Raw genomic sequence first — 14,050 nt, 5'->3', positions numbered from 1 at the left:
GGCTGCGCCAAATACGGTAATTCCAGTGGTAACAGACTACCGGATTTACCGAACGCAGGTGTGGACATAGCCCAATGAGGTCTGCTCAAATGTTTAGCAATAGATGCCCCCATTCCTGGACTGGTCTCTCTATGCTGCAAGTCCCCAGCACTGGGAGGGGTGTCATGTATAAAAGGAAGGACTGTATCATATGGAGCATCAAATCACAGAATATAAATGGATGGGGAACCTGATCCACAAGCATTCTGTCTGCACATATATCAGAGCATTTTGCAGAATCCCAAATCTGCAGCATGCTTGTGCGGTAACGCTGTGGATTTTACCCTTCCCTGTGCAGTTTGGAGAAACGAGTGGGGAATCCACAGCCAGATTAGAGACAAGATCTGCATGTAAGGGCTCTTTCACACCTGCGTTCTTTTCTTCCGGCATAGAGTTCCGTCGTCCGGGCTCTATGCCGGAAGAATCCTGATCAGTTTTATCCTAATGCATTCTGAATGGAGAGAAATCCGTTCAGGATGCATCAGGATGTCTTCAGTTCCGGAACGGAACGTTTTTTGGACGGAGAAAATACTGCAGCATGCTGCGCTTTTTGCTCCGGCCAAAAATCCTTAAGACTTGCCGCAAGGTCGGATCCGGAATTAATGCCTATTGAAAGGCATTGATCCGGATCCGGCCTTAAGCTAAACGTTGTTTCGGCGCATTGCCAGATGCGACGTTTAGCTTTTTCTCAATGGTTACCATGGCTGCCAGGACGCTAAAGTCCTGGAAGCCATGGTAAAGTGTAGTGGGGAGCGGGGGAGCAGTATACATACCATCCGTGCGGCTCCCGGGGCGCTCCAGAGTGACGTCAGGGCGCCCCAGGCGCATGGATGACGTGTTCACATGGCACGTCATCCATGCGCATGGGGCGCTCTGACGTCATTCTGGAGCGCCCCGGGAGCCGCGCGGACTGTAAGTATACCGCTCCCCCGCTCCCTGCTCCTACTATGGCAACCAGGACTTTAATAGCGTCCTGGCTGCCATAGTAACACTGAACGCATTTTGAAGACGGATCTGTCTTCAAATGCTTTCAGTACACTTGCGTTTTTCCGGATCCGGCGTGTAATTCCGGCAAGTGGAGTACACGCCGGATCCGGACAACCCAAGTGTGAAAGAGCCCTTACACATACAGTTGTGTTCAAAATAATAGCAGTGTGTTTAAAAAAAAAGTGAAAAAGCTCAAAATCCTTCTAATAGCCTTTATTTCCATACACACAAATGCATTAGGAACACTACACATTCCAAGATGCTGCATGTTACTGGTGTGTTTGGGGTCGTTGTCTTGTTGGATACCACTGATCCATGATCCCTGGTATGCGATAAATAGGCCCAACACCTTAGTAAGAGAAACATCCCCATATCATGATGCTTGTGCCACCAGGCTTCACTGTCTTCACAGTGTACTGTGGCTTGTAGGGCTGCAACGATTAATCGATGTAATCGATTATATTCGATAACTGGATTCGTTGTCGACGAATCCAGTTATCGAATAATCGCCGATTCGTTGCTATTCGGGCGGGCGGGCGGTCGCTGCATCTTTATTTTACCTTTTTACAATGACGCTCCCGCTCCTGTAACAGCCAGGCAGAGCGGACGGCGGCGTAACGTCACTCACGTGACACGCCTGCTCCGCCTCCTTCATTCATGAAGTGGGCGGAGCGGGCGCGTCACGTGATTGAGTGACGTTACGCCGCCGTCCGCTCTGCCTGGCTGTTACAGGAGCGGGAGCGTCATTGTAAAAAGGTAAAATAAAGATGCAAGCATCGGGGCCGGGGCTGTTAGGGGGTAGGGGGAAGGGGGATCTGTCTATGGCACTGCTATGGGAAGGGGGGTCTGTGTATAGCACTGCTATGGGGAGGGGGGAGGATCTGTCTATGGCACTGCTATGGGGAGGGGGGTCTGTGTATGGCACTGCTATGGGAAGGGGGATCTGTGCACTGTTATGCCCATAACAGTGCACATATCCCCCTCTCCATAACTACGCCGTCCACAGATCCCCCTCTCCATAACTGCGCCACCCACAGATCCCCCTCTCCATAACTGCGCCACCCACAGATCCCCCTCCCCATAATAGTGTGGTCCACAGATCCCCCTCCCCATAATAGTGTGGTCCACAGATCCCCCATAATAGTGTGGTCCACAGATCCCCCATAATAGTGTGGTCCACAGATCCCCCATAATAGTGTGGTCCACAGATCCCCCATAAGTGTCGCCCACAGATCCCCCATAAGTGTCGCCCACAGATCCCCATAAGTGTCGCCCACAGATCCCCATAAGTGTCGCCCACAGATCCCCCATAAGTGTCGCCCACAGATCCCCCATAAGTGTCGCCCACAGATCCCCCATAAGTGTCGCCCACAGATCCCCCATAAGTGTCGCCCACAGATCCCCCATAAGTGTCGCCCACAGATCCCCCATAAGTGTCGCCCACAGATCCCCCATAAGTGTCGCCCACAGATCCCCCATAAGTGTCGCCCACAGATCCCCCATAATAGTGTCGCCCACAGATCCCCCATAATAGTGTCGCCCACAGATCCCCCATAATAGTGTCGCCCACAGATCCCCCATAATAGTGTCGCCCACAGATCCCCCATAATAGTGTCGCCCACAGATCCCCCATAATAGTGTCGCCCACAGATCCCCCATAATAGTGTCGCCCACAGATCCCCCATAATAGTGTCGCCCACAGATCCCCCATAATAGTGTCGCCCACAGATCCCCCATAATAGTGTCGCCCACAGATCCCCCATAATAGTGTCGCCCACAGATCCCCCATAATAGTGTCGCCCACAGATCCCCCATAATAGTGTCGCCCACAGATCCCCCATAATAGTGTCGCCCACAGATCCCCCATAATAGTGTCGCCCACAGATCCCCCATAATAGTGTCGCCCACAGATCCCCCATAATAGTGTCGCCCACAGATCCCCCATAATAGTGTCGCCCACAGATCCCCCATAATAGTGTCGCCCACAGATCCCCCATAATAGTGTCGCCCACAGATCCCCCATAATAGTGTCGCCCACAGATCCCCCATAATAGTGTCGCCCACAGATCCCCCATAATAGTGTCGCCCACAGATCCCCCATAATAGTGTCGCCCACAGATCCCCCATAATAGTGTCGCCCACAGATCCCCCATAATAGTGTCGCCCACAGATCCCCCATAATAGTGTCGCCCACAGATCCCCCATAATAGTGTCGCCCACAGATCCCCCATAATAGTGTCGCCCACAGATCCCCCATAATAGTGTCGCCCACAGATCCCCCATAATAGTGTCGCCCACAGATCCCCCATAATAGTGTCGCCCACAATTTGTTTTAATATGGCCTTTGAACATAATTTTTCAAGTAAGATCATATAAACCTCTGTTTTGTAATTTTGTCGTTTTTCCCGATTAATCGAAGAAATTAATCGGCAACTAATCGATTATTCAAATAATCGTTAGCTGCAGCCCTAGTGGCTTGAATTCAGTGTTTGGGGGTCATCTGACAAACTGTCTCCGGCCACCAGACCCAAAAAGAACAATCTTACTTTCATCAGTCCACAAAATGTCTCTTTAGACCAGTCAATGTGCTCTTTGGCAAATTGTAACCTCTTCAGCACATGTCTTTTTTTCAACAGTGGGACTTTGCGGGGGCTCCTTGCAGATAGCTTGGCTTCACATAGGTGTCTTCTAATTGTAACAGTACTCACAGGTGACTTTAAACATTTCTTCCATGTCCTTCAGGTTTTGGTTGTCAGCCTATCATTTTCTGCACTTCTTTATATGTTTTCCCCTCTCCAATCAACTTTTTTATCAAGGTACGCTGTTTTTCTAAACAATGTCTGGAATGACCCATTTTCCTCAGAATTTCAGAGAGAAATGCCCTGTAACCAGCATATACAACATTTGCTGCCTTCCCTCCTCAAATAAGGGCAATAATTGCCACCTGTTTTTCAAAGAATTACCTCACTCATTGAACTCCACACTGCTATTATTTTGAACATGCCCCTTTCAATTAGTGATTGAATTACACAGAATCAGCAGCATGCATGTCATGACTGTTGGATTTCTATTACTACACCTGCTAGTAAATTATTTGCCATGTAGAAATATCATTTCTACCAAAAACAGTGATTGCTCAGGTTAGCGGTGTCTAACTGCTATTATTCTGAACACAACTGTATTCATGGCCAAATCTGCAGAGGAAATTATCTGCCATGTGAAAACGCAGTCTAATACGCTACAGATTTTAGCACCGGCAATCCACGACAATTTACAGTACAATACAAGAGGATACAGATTTCAAAACCCTGCTAAAAGAAGATTCCAAACAAAAATCAGAGCATGCTGCGGATTATAAAATGTGCGCCATGGAAAGGTTATTATTAGAGATGAACAAAGATATTATGTTCTAGATTCTACGCAGCCCTGGCCCCATAGAAGTAAATGGGGCTTCAGTGAAAAACGCATTGCATCTGCACTTGATAGTTGCTAAGACATGTTGTTTGTAAACCTTCCGGTTTTTTTTATCACGCGCGTGAAAAACTGAACACTGCAGACAAAACTGACTGAACTTGCTTGCAAAATGACGAGAGTGTCACTGAACGCACCCTGAACGCATCCGGACCTAATCCGTCACGCTCGTGTGAAAGAGGCCTAAGGCCCCTTTCACACGAGCGAGTTTTCCGCGCGGGTGCAATGCGTGACGTGAACGCATAGCAACCGCACTAAATCATGACCCATTCATTTCAATGGGGCTGTGTACATGAGCGTTTTTTTTCACGCATCAGTTCTGCGTCGCGTGCAAAACGCAGCATGTTCTATATTCTGCGTTTTTCACGGAGCCCTGGCCCCAAGTGCGGATGCAATGCGTTTTTCACTGATGGTTGCTAGGAGATGTTGTTTGTAAACCAGACAAGACTGACTGAACTTGCTTGCAAAATGGTGCGAGTTTCACTGAACGCATCCGGACCTAATCACACATCGTGTGAAAGAGGCCTAAATCTTCCTTTTACACAGACCAATCATTGGGGATGTACATTTGTAGAAATGCTGGTTAATGGCTGTGCGGCCACTACCAATGCAACGTTTTTTTGTCTGTCCGACAGACTGCATTTGTGCTGATCAGGCAGCCGGATCTCCTTGATGAAGATGTGAATGAGGCCTAAACGCTACTTTTTTTTTTTTTTTTTTTTTAATCCACTCCTGCGTTTAGCTTCAAAAACTCCATAAAAAAACCTGAACGTGTGCCAGCGCGATCAATGAGGAAACGCTCGTTCATCGGGTCTTTCGGCCTGCCCTAAAATCACAGATTCCAGAAACTAAAATTTTCTATGGGAACAAGCAATTGCTTGTCACCTAACAGCAGAGGTGATTGCAGCATGTAAATGTACCCTCATCTCCGCCGACTATCAGGCAATTATCGGGAATGTTGGGTTCCTTCCCGATCTCCTGAAACGATGGTCTACATAAAAAGACATTGAGGTTAGGTTCACATGGGACGGAATAGCTGAGGATTTGAAACGTAAAGTGACCTGTGGATGTAGTTTTTGCAAACAGCTCTGCCCACTTTTCCACTACAACGTTCGGCGCGTGCGGACGTACCCAAAGGAGGAGCCATTAAAACCACATTGGAAAGACTCAATTCTTATGTTATAACCGCAACTCAACAGCTGCGTGTGAATATACTCTAGTGCAGTGGTGGTGAACCTATGGCACGGGTGGCACTCAGAGCCCTCTCTGTGGGTACTCACACCCTGGAAAAAGTCTATGGTGTACCAACATGGCTAAGGCCTCTTTCACACTTGCGTTGTCTGGATCAGTCGTGTACTCCATTTGCCGGAATTATACGCCGGATCCGGAAAGACGCGTTCAGTGTTACTATGGCAGCCAGGACGCTATTAACGTGCGATTATGCGATCACGTCATCCATGCGCGTGGGGCGCCCCGGGAGCCGCACGGACGGTAGGTATACTGCTCCCCCGCTCCCCACTACAGTTTACCATAGCCAACAGGACTTTAGCGTCCCGGCAGCCATGGTAACCATTCAGAAAAAGCTAAACATCGTATCCGGCAATGCGAAGAAACGACGTTTAGCTTAAGGCAGGATCCGGATCAATGCCTTTCAATGGGCATTAATTCCGGATCTGGCCTTGTGGCAAGTGTTCAGGATTTTTGGCCGGAGCAAAAAGCGCAGCATGCTGCGGTATTTTCTCCGGCCAAAAAACGTTCCGGTCCTGAACTGAAGACATCCTGATGCATCCTGAACGGATTTCTCTCCATTCAGAATGCATTAGGATAATCCTGATCAGGATTTTTCCGGCATAGAGCCCCGACGATGGAACTCTATGCCGGAAAAAAACAATGCAAGTGTGAAAGAGCCCTAAGTCTTCTAACGTCCTAAAAAATAAAATTACAAAAAGATAAAGTAGACATATGGTGACTGTCAATAACTAGTTTATGACGTATCACTACCAGTCAGGCCTCCTGTACACAATCCTATCTGTTTTGGAGTCCACAAATCGCTGATCTGCAAAATACGAATATGGCCTGTGTGCCGTCAGTATTTTTTTGCGGCCCCATTGACTTCAGGGGGTCTGAGGTCTGCACTTTGTGGACATATTCAGCTTTTTTTTACCGATGCAAAAAGCACACGGAGAAGTCAGTCTGTCATTGAAAAACGCAGATGCATGGAGGGTCTCTGTATTTTGTGGACTGCAAAATACATATGGGTGTGTGCACGAGGCCTTAAAAGCAGAGAAGTTAGAGAGTAGTGAATTTTTCTAAATTTGGGAATTTTTTTTTAAAATAAAAGGTCAAACATATCACCTCAAACTTACCAGTAACATTCAGTACGATGTGTACTCAGAATCGGTTGGCTAAGTAAAACATTCCAAAGTTATTGGGGACCATTTACTATAATGTTTGCGCCTGTTTTTAGTAAAAAAAAATTAAAATAAAAACTTTTTTTTAGTAGCATTTACTATTTTTGGAGACGTTTGCACTTCCTTCAGCTATTTAGACTAATTCAGAAGTTTTCTGACTATTGCAACTTTTTTCCCAACCCATTTATGTAGATGCCATTTTTTGTGCCCGAATTTGTCACTTAAACAGTCCAATTTCTATGCAACTCTAGGGCTGGCGTACTTTTCTTCGTCTGCTTTCAAAGTGCAATTTTTTTAATCTTTTTTTTTTATTAAAAGTCACACTTTCCGGGACACAAGCGACTTTTTTCATAAGCAAATAAATTAGACCAGTCTAAGCGAATATGAACCTGTCGTACTGAAAAACAACCACCAGAGGTCAGACTAACAATACGCCCAATTCACCAACTGCTGTGCGACTTAATAAATACTCGGCAAAAGACCGACAAATTAAATACGCCTGTCCACTTTTACGCCTAAAAGCAGGCGAGCTTGATAAATGTGCCACATTCTCGCATAAAGTGCAAAATTTGGCTGTGTCAGGAAGGTGAAACATGGCTGTGCCTCAAAGGGATTAAAGGGGGTCTCCGGGCATTATGAAAAACGCAAGCATTCCGCGGATCTTCAGAAGACAGACGGTTTCATTAATACTTACTCGTCCGCGCTGCGCTCGCGTCCCAACCGGACGTGTGCACTTCTTTCCTCGCATTTACGACTATGCAGAGAAGCACACACCTCCGGTTGGGGCCCGAGCGTCAGATGGGTGTTAACAAAACCATCTTTCATCAGAAGCTCCAAGGAAAGCTTGTATTTTTCCCCAAAATCCGGAGGACCCCTTTAAGTCCACGATCTTACATTTATGCCACCAAGTGGTCCACGGACCGCGACGACCTCGAGTCTCCGACACAGGAACGGTCAGGCGCAGTCGGGTCAGCAAGCACCATGTTATCCTCCAAGAAACCAGGAAAATGACAGTCAGAGCCTTGAAGGGAGCAGCTCCCCTCCCCCACACGGTCCATTCCCAGCCCTCACGTGTTTCCTGCTCACACACAATGTAACACACAGCACGGGGCCCTAACTGGGGGAAAGGGCACCGGACCGGTCACTGCGGGGAGTGGGGGAAGGGCGGCTCAGCACCAGCCTATCACGTGCCGTAAAGGCCCGAGGGGTGGGGGATGGGCGGCAGGACCTCTCCGGCAACGAAGCGGTTAAGGCGGATAAACAGAAACACCCCTCCCCCACTCCTCAGTCAGGGATTCCCCGCAGCTCCCCCACCCCGCCGGGGCCACGTACAGCACCAGGGACCCTGGCAGCGCCATGTCCTGACCGAGCTGTCACTGCCCATCCCCCCTCAGCTGGTCTGTGGAGCGACGTGCCCGGAGCACCCCGGCCCCTGGATACAAGACAAGGGCACTTACCTTGATAGTGTTGCAAAATAAGCGGCTCCCTCCCCAAGCAGATACAGCGCCAGGCAGCCCGGTAATATGCGGTTATTACCCTGGTGAGAGCAGGACGGGGGGAGGGGGTAAATCCAGCAGATACCGGGTGGGGGAGGGGGCAGTTGCCAGTGATTAGGCTGGAGAGGAATTGAGGCAGAATGTAAAAAGCTGTTACTAAGAGAAAGAGCCAAACGTTTCAGTGCAGCCAACGGCTCATAGACACTCAACGCTCGGGAGGTGACCGGCCGGGCGAAAGTGGCGGCGCCCAGGCCTCCTCTCCCTGCAACTCCCAGCGACACAACACACAGGGACACAACACACACAGCTCTGCCACACTGCCAGGGATACAACACACACAGCTCCACAGCACTGCCAGGGACACAACACACACAGCTCTGCCACACTGCCAGGGACACAACACACACAGCACCACCACACTGCCAGGGACACAACACACACAGCTCCGCCACACTGCCAGGGACACAACACACACAGCTCTGCCACACTGCCAGGGACACAACACACACAGCTCCACAACACTGCCAGAGACACAACACACACAGTTCCACAACAATGCCAGGGACACAACACACACAGCTCCACAACAATGCCAGGGACACAACACACAGGGACACAACACACACAGCCAGGGACACGACACACACAGCTCTGCCACACTGCCAGGGACACAACACACACAGCTGTACCACACTGCCAGGGACACAACACACACAGCTCCACAACACTGCCAGGGACACAACACACACAGCTCCACAACACTGCCAGGGACACAACACACACAGCTGTACCACACTGCCAGGGACACAACACACACAGCTGTACCACACTGCCAGGGACACAACACACACAGTTCCACAACACGGACAGGGACACAACACACACAGCTCCACAACACTGCTAGGGACACAACACCCACAGCTCCACCACACTGCCAGGGACACAACACACACAGCTCCACCACACTGCCAGGGACACAACACACACAGCTCTGCCAGGGACACAACAATGCCAGGGACACAACACCCACAGCTCCACCACACTGCCAGGGACACAACACCCACAGCTCCACCACACTGCCAGGGACACAACACACACAGCTCCACCACACTGCCAGGGACACAACACACACAGCTCTGCCAGGGACACAACACACACAGCTCTGCCACACTGCCAGGGACACAACACACACAGCTCCACAACAATGCCAGGGACACAACACACACAGCTCTGCCACACTGCCAGGGACACAACACACACAGCTCTGCCACACTGCCAGGGACACAACACACACAGCTCTGCCAGGGACACAACAATGCCAGGGACACAACACCCACAGCTCCACCACACTGCCAGGGACACAACACACACAGCTCCACCACACTGCCAGGGACACAACACACACAGCTCTGCCAGGGACACAACACACACAGCTCTGCCACACTGCCAGGGACACAACACACACAGCTCTACAACACACACACAGCTCTGCCACACTGCCAGGGACACAACACACACAGCTCTACAACACACAGGGACACAACACACACACAGCTCTGCCACACTGCCAGGGACACAACACATACAGCTCCACAACAATGCCAGGGACACAACACACACAGCTCTGCCACACTGCCAGGGACACAACACACACACAGCTCTGCCACACTGCCAGGGACACAACACATACAGCTCCACAACAATGCCAGGGACACAACACACACAGCTCTGCCACACTGCCAGGGACACAACACACACAGCTCTGCCACACTGCCAGGGACACAACACACACAGCTCCGCCACACTGCCAGGGACACAACACACACACAGCTCCACAACACTGCCAGGGACACAACACACACAGCTCTGCCACACTGCCAGGGACACAACACACACAGCTCTGCCACACTGCCAGGGACACAACACACACAGCTCCACAACACTGCCAGAGACACAACACACACAGTTCCACAACACTGCCAGGGACACAACACACACACAGCTCCACAACAATGCCAGGGACACAACACACACAGCTCCACAACACTGCCAGGGACACAACACACACAGCTCTACCACACTGACAGGGACACAACACACACAACTCCACGACACTGCCAGGGACACAACACACACAACTCCACGACACTGCCAGGGACACAACTCTACGACACTGCCAGGGACACAACACACACAGCTCCACAACACACACACACACACACAACTCTACGACACTTCCAGGGACACAACACACACACAGCTCTACCACACTGCCAGGGACACAACACACACACACACAGCTCTACCACACTGCCAGGGACACAACACACACACACACAGCTCTACCACACTGCCAGGGACACAACACACACACACACAGCTGTACCACACTGCCAGGGACACAACACACAGAGCACTACCACACTGACAGGAACACAACACACACACAGTACTACCACACTGACAGGTACACAACACAAATACACCAGCACTGCCAGGGACACAACACACACAGCTCTACCGCACTGCCAGAGACACACCACCCACACACATCTCCACAACTCTGTCAGGGACGCAACACACATAGCCCTACCACACTGACAGGAATGCAACACACACAGCTCTACAGCACTGCCAGTCGCACAACACACATAAGCACCATTAGACACACACCACAAACGGCTGTACAAGCCTGCCAAAGACACAATATATATAAACACAACATACACTGCCAGACACACAGCTACAACAGCACAGCAGGGTTGCCAACTGTCCAGATCATTTTGGACAGTCCGTAAAAATAGGTGACTTTTTCGGTGTCCATGAAAAAAATAAAATCTCTCCATTATTTTTCTGAGGCTATCGGTACTTGAGTAGAATTTTTTGGTGGTAATTCTCATAATTTTACACCTCACAGTAAATGCCGGTAATGGTTTCTTATCAGTATACTGAGCTATAGACCTGTATTACCTGTGTTTATCATTCATTGTAGTTTTTCAATTTGTCCGTACAAAATGTTGGTTGTCTGCGATATTGGGATGAGTTGTCCAGAAAAAAGGAAAATTTTTGTTGGTAGTCCTGCAGCACAGCTGTACAACATAGCTAGCAATACAACACACAGCTGCACCAGCACTGTCACACCTACCACAAACAGCTGTACAGCACAGTACACACAGCTACACACGTATAGCCAGAGACACAGGACACACAGCTACACAAGTACAGCCAGAGACACAGGACACACAGCTACACAAGTACAGCCAGAGACACAGGACGCACAGCTACACAAGTACAGCCAGAGACACAGGACGCACAGCTACACAAGTACAGCCAGAGACACAGGACGCACAGCTACACAGACAGCCAGAGACACAGGACACACAGCTACACAAGTACAGCCAGAGACACAGGACACACAACTACACACGTATAGCCAGAGACACAGCACATACAGCTACACACGTACAGCCAGAGACACAGGACACACAGCTACACAAGTACAGCCAGAGACACAGGACACACAGCCACACAAGTACAGCCAGAGACACAGAACACACAGCTACACAAGTACAGCCAGAGACACAGGACACACAAGTACAGCCAGAGACGCAGGACACACAGCCACACAAGTACAGCCAGAGACACAGGACACACAGCTACACAAGTACAGCCAGAGACACAGGACACACAGCCACACAAGTACAGCCAGAGACACAGGACGCACAGCTACACAAGTACAGCCAGAGACACAGGACACACAGCTACACAAGTACAGCCAGAGACACAGAACACACAGCTACACAGACAGCCAGAGACACAGGACACACAACTACACACGTATAGCCAGAGACACAGCACATACAGCTACACAAGTACAGCCAGAGACACAGGACGCACAGCCACACAAGTACAGCCAGAGACACAGAACACACAGCTACACAAGTACAGCCAGAGACACAGGACACACAGCCACACAAGTACAGCCAGAGACGCAGGACACACAGCCACACAAGTACAGCCAGAGACACAGGACACACAGCTACACAAGTACAGCCAGAGACACAGGACACACAGCCACACAAGTACAGCCAGAGACACAGGACGCACAGCCACACAAGTACAGCCAGAGACGCAGGACACACAGCCACACAAGTACAGCCAGAGACACAGGACACACAGCTACACAAGTACAGCCAGAGACACAGGACACACAGCCACACAAGTACAGCCAGAGACACAGCACATACAGCTACACAAGTACAGCCAGAGACACAGGACACACAGCTACACAAGTACAGCCAGAGACACAGGACGCACAGCTACACAAGTACAGCCAGAGACACAGGACACACAGCTAGAAAAGTCACCCAGAAATATAATGCACACAGTTACACAAGTGTTCACAAGCCAGAGAAACACTGCCATTGGGGTGAATTTACAAATCATGGCTTTTCAGTGTGGATTCCACCCCAAAAATATTTGCCAGTTTCTAGTGTGATTCTGAAGGATAAGGTTTCCTTGACTCCATCCACATGTAGCACCAACAGTCCATGCAGGATTCCTAGCATGCTGGGGATATTTAAGGCTGATACCAATGTTTGCAATTAATGGAGTAAAATACAAAATTGGTATGCAACACTTTACTGAATTACAAAAGTTTTTGAAGCAAAATATTCACCACACCTAGCTGTTCCCTGTTCCGTGTCCACATATTGTAAGTGGTTTTTTTTTATTACCGAATTAGATATATTTTTGGCTTAAAAAACAAACAAAACTTTTGTAATAGTGCAAATTTTTAATTTAAATCTATTTCCTTCTGTGGCTTCTGTGTTTCACAGTACATAGCAGCTGCAGAAAGCCACCAGAGTGCCTGTCTGGCAGCTCATTCTCCTGGCCCATTCTGTGCCCTCCTGACAGAATGTCTAACCTTTTTTAGGGCTTGTTCACATCTGCGTTTAAGGCTCGGTTCAGGGCCTCCCTCAAAAGCAGCAGAGAGAAAATACTTTTTTATCTGCTAAAAAAAGCAGGACCCTTAGATGAGTTGAATTTTGAGAGGGACAGGAGCGAGCCACAAAGGTGTCCTTTAAATCCTGCAAACTGAACTGCGAGCGATACCGCCATCACTGGTTCAGTATGAAGATGAATAATTTACAGACGTTGTTCTTCTGGTTCAGGGACTTGAATTGTATCCAGTCAGTTCTGAGATCTTTCTTTGTAGATTCATTTACTTGCATCATCTCAGCAGATAAACTCACTTGTCTACATTAGGCATCATGTACATGGCCTAATGCGGTCCACAAATCGCAGATCGGCAAAATGCAAACGCGGTCCATGTCTGCTTCTTTTGGGGGGGACCCATTGACTACCATAGATCTGTGATTTGTATTAAACAGACATATGGTTTGCAGAAAGCACACGGATGATCTGCGTGTCCCCCGCATCCGTATGTCCGTTCTGCAAAATGATGGAACATGTCCTACACTTTGTTACCACATGGTGGCTGCCGCTGCGACACATATTGCACGGCCATAGATTGCAGTGCATACATTCCACATCAGGATCCTTTCACATCAACGCTTTTCCTTTCCGATATTGAGATCCGTCATAGAATCTCAATACCGGAGGAAAACGCTTCCATTTTGTCCC

General features: G+C 49.3%; 1 protein-coding gene across 3 annotated transcripts in view; it reads right to left on the bottom strand.

The window, feature by feature from the left end:
* Positions 1 to 8,603, bottom strand: part of TBL1XR1 (TBL1X receptor 1) — a 106,754-nt gene extending 98,151 nt beyond the window's left edge. For 2 of the 3 annotated variants that reach the window (XM_044291985.1, XM_044291990.1), the window contains exon 1: positions 8,366 to 8,603. The gene's annotated coding sequence lies outside the window, so the exon portion shown is untranslated. Of the gene's footprint in view, positions 1 to 7,802; positions 7,924 to 8,365 lie in introns of those variants that run through there. The other variant, XM_044291987.1, reaches the window with a different exon arrangement.
* Positions 8,604 to 14,050: the final 5,447 nt, after the last annotated feature.

Source organism: Bufo gargarizans, chromosome 4 (assembly GCF_014858855.1).
Source record: "Bufo gargarizans isolate SCDJY-AF-19 chromosome 4, ASM1485885v1, whole genome shotgun sequence".
NCBI lineage: Eukaryota > Metazoa > Chordata > Amphibia > Anura > Bufonidae > Bufo > Bufo gargarizans.
The sequence above is the reverse complement of the archived record's forward strand: the minus strand, read 5'-3'. Positions and strand labels throughout refer to the sequence as shown.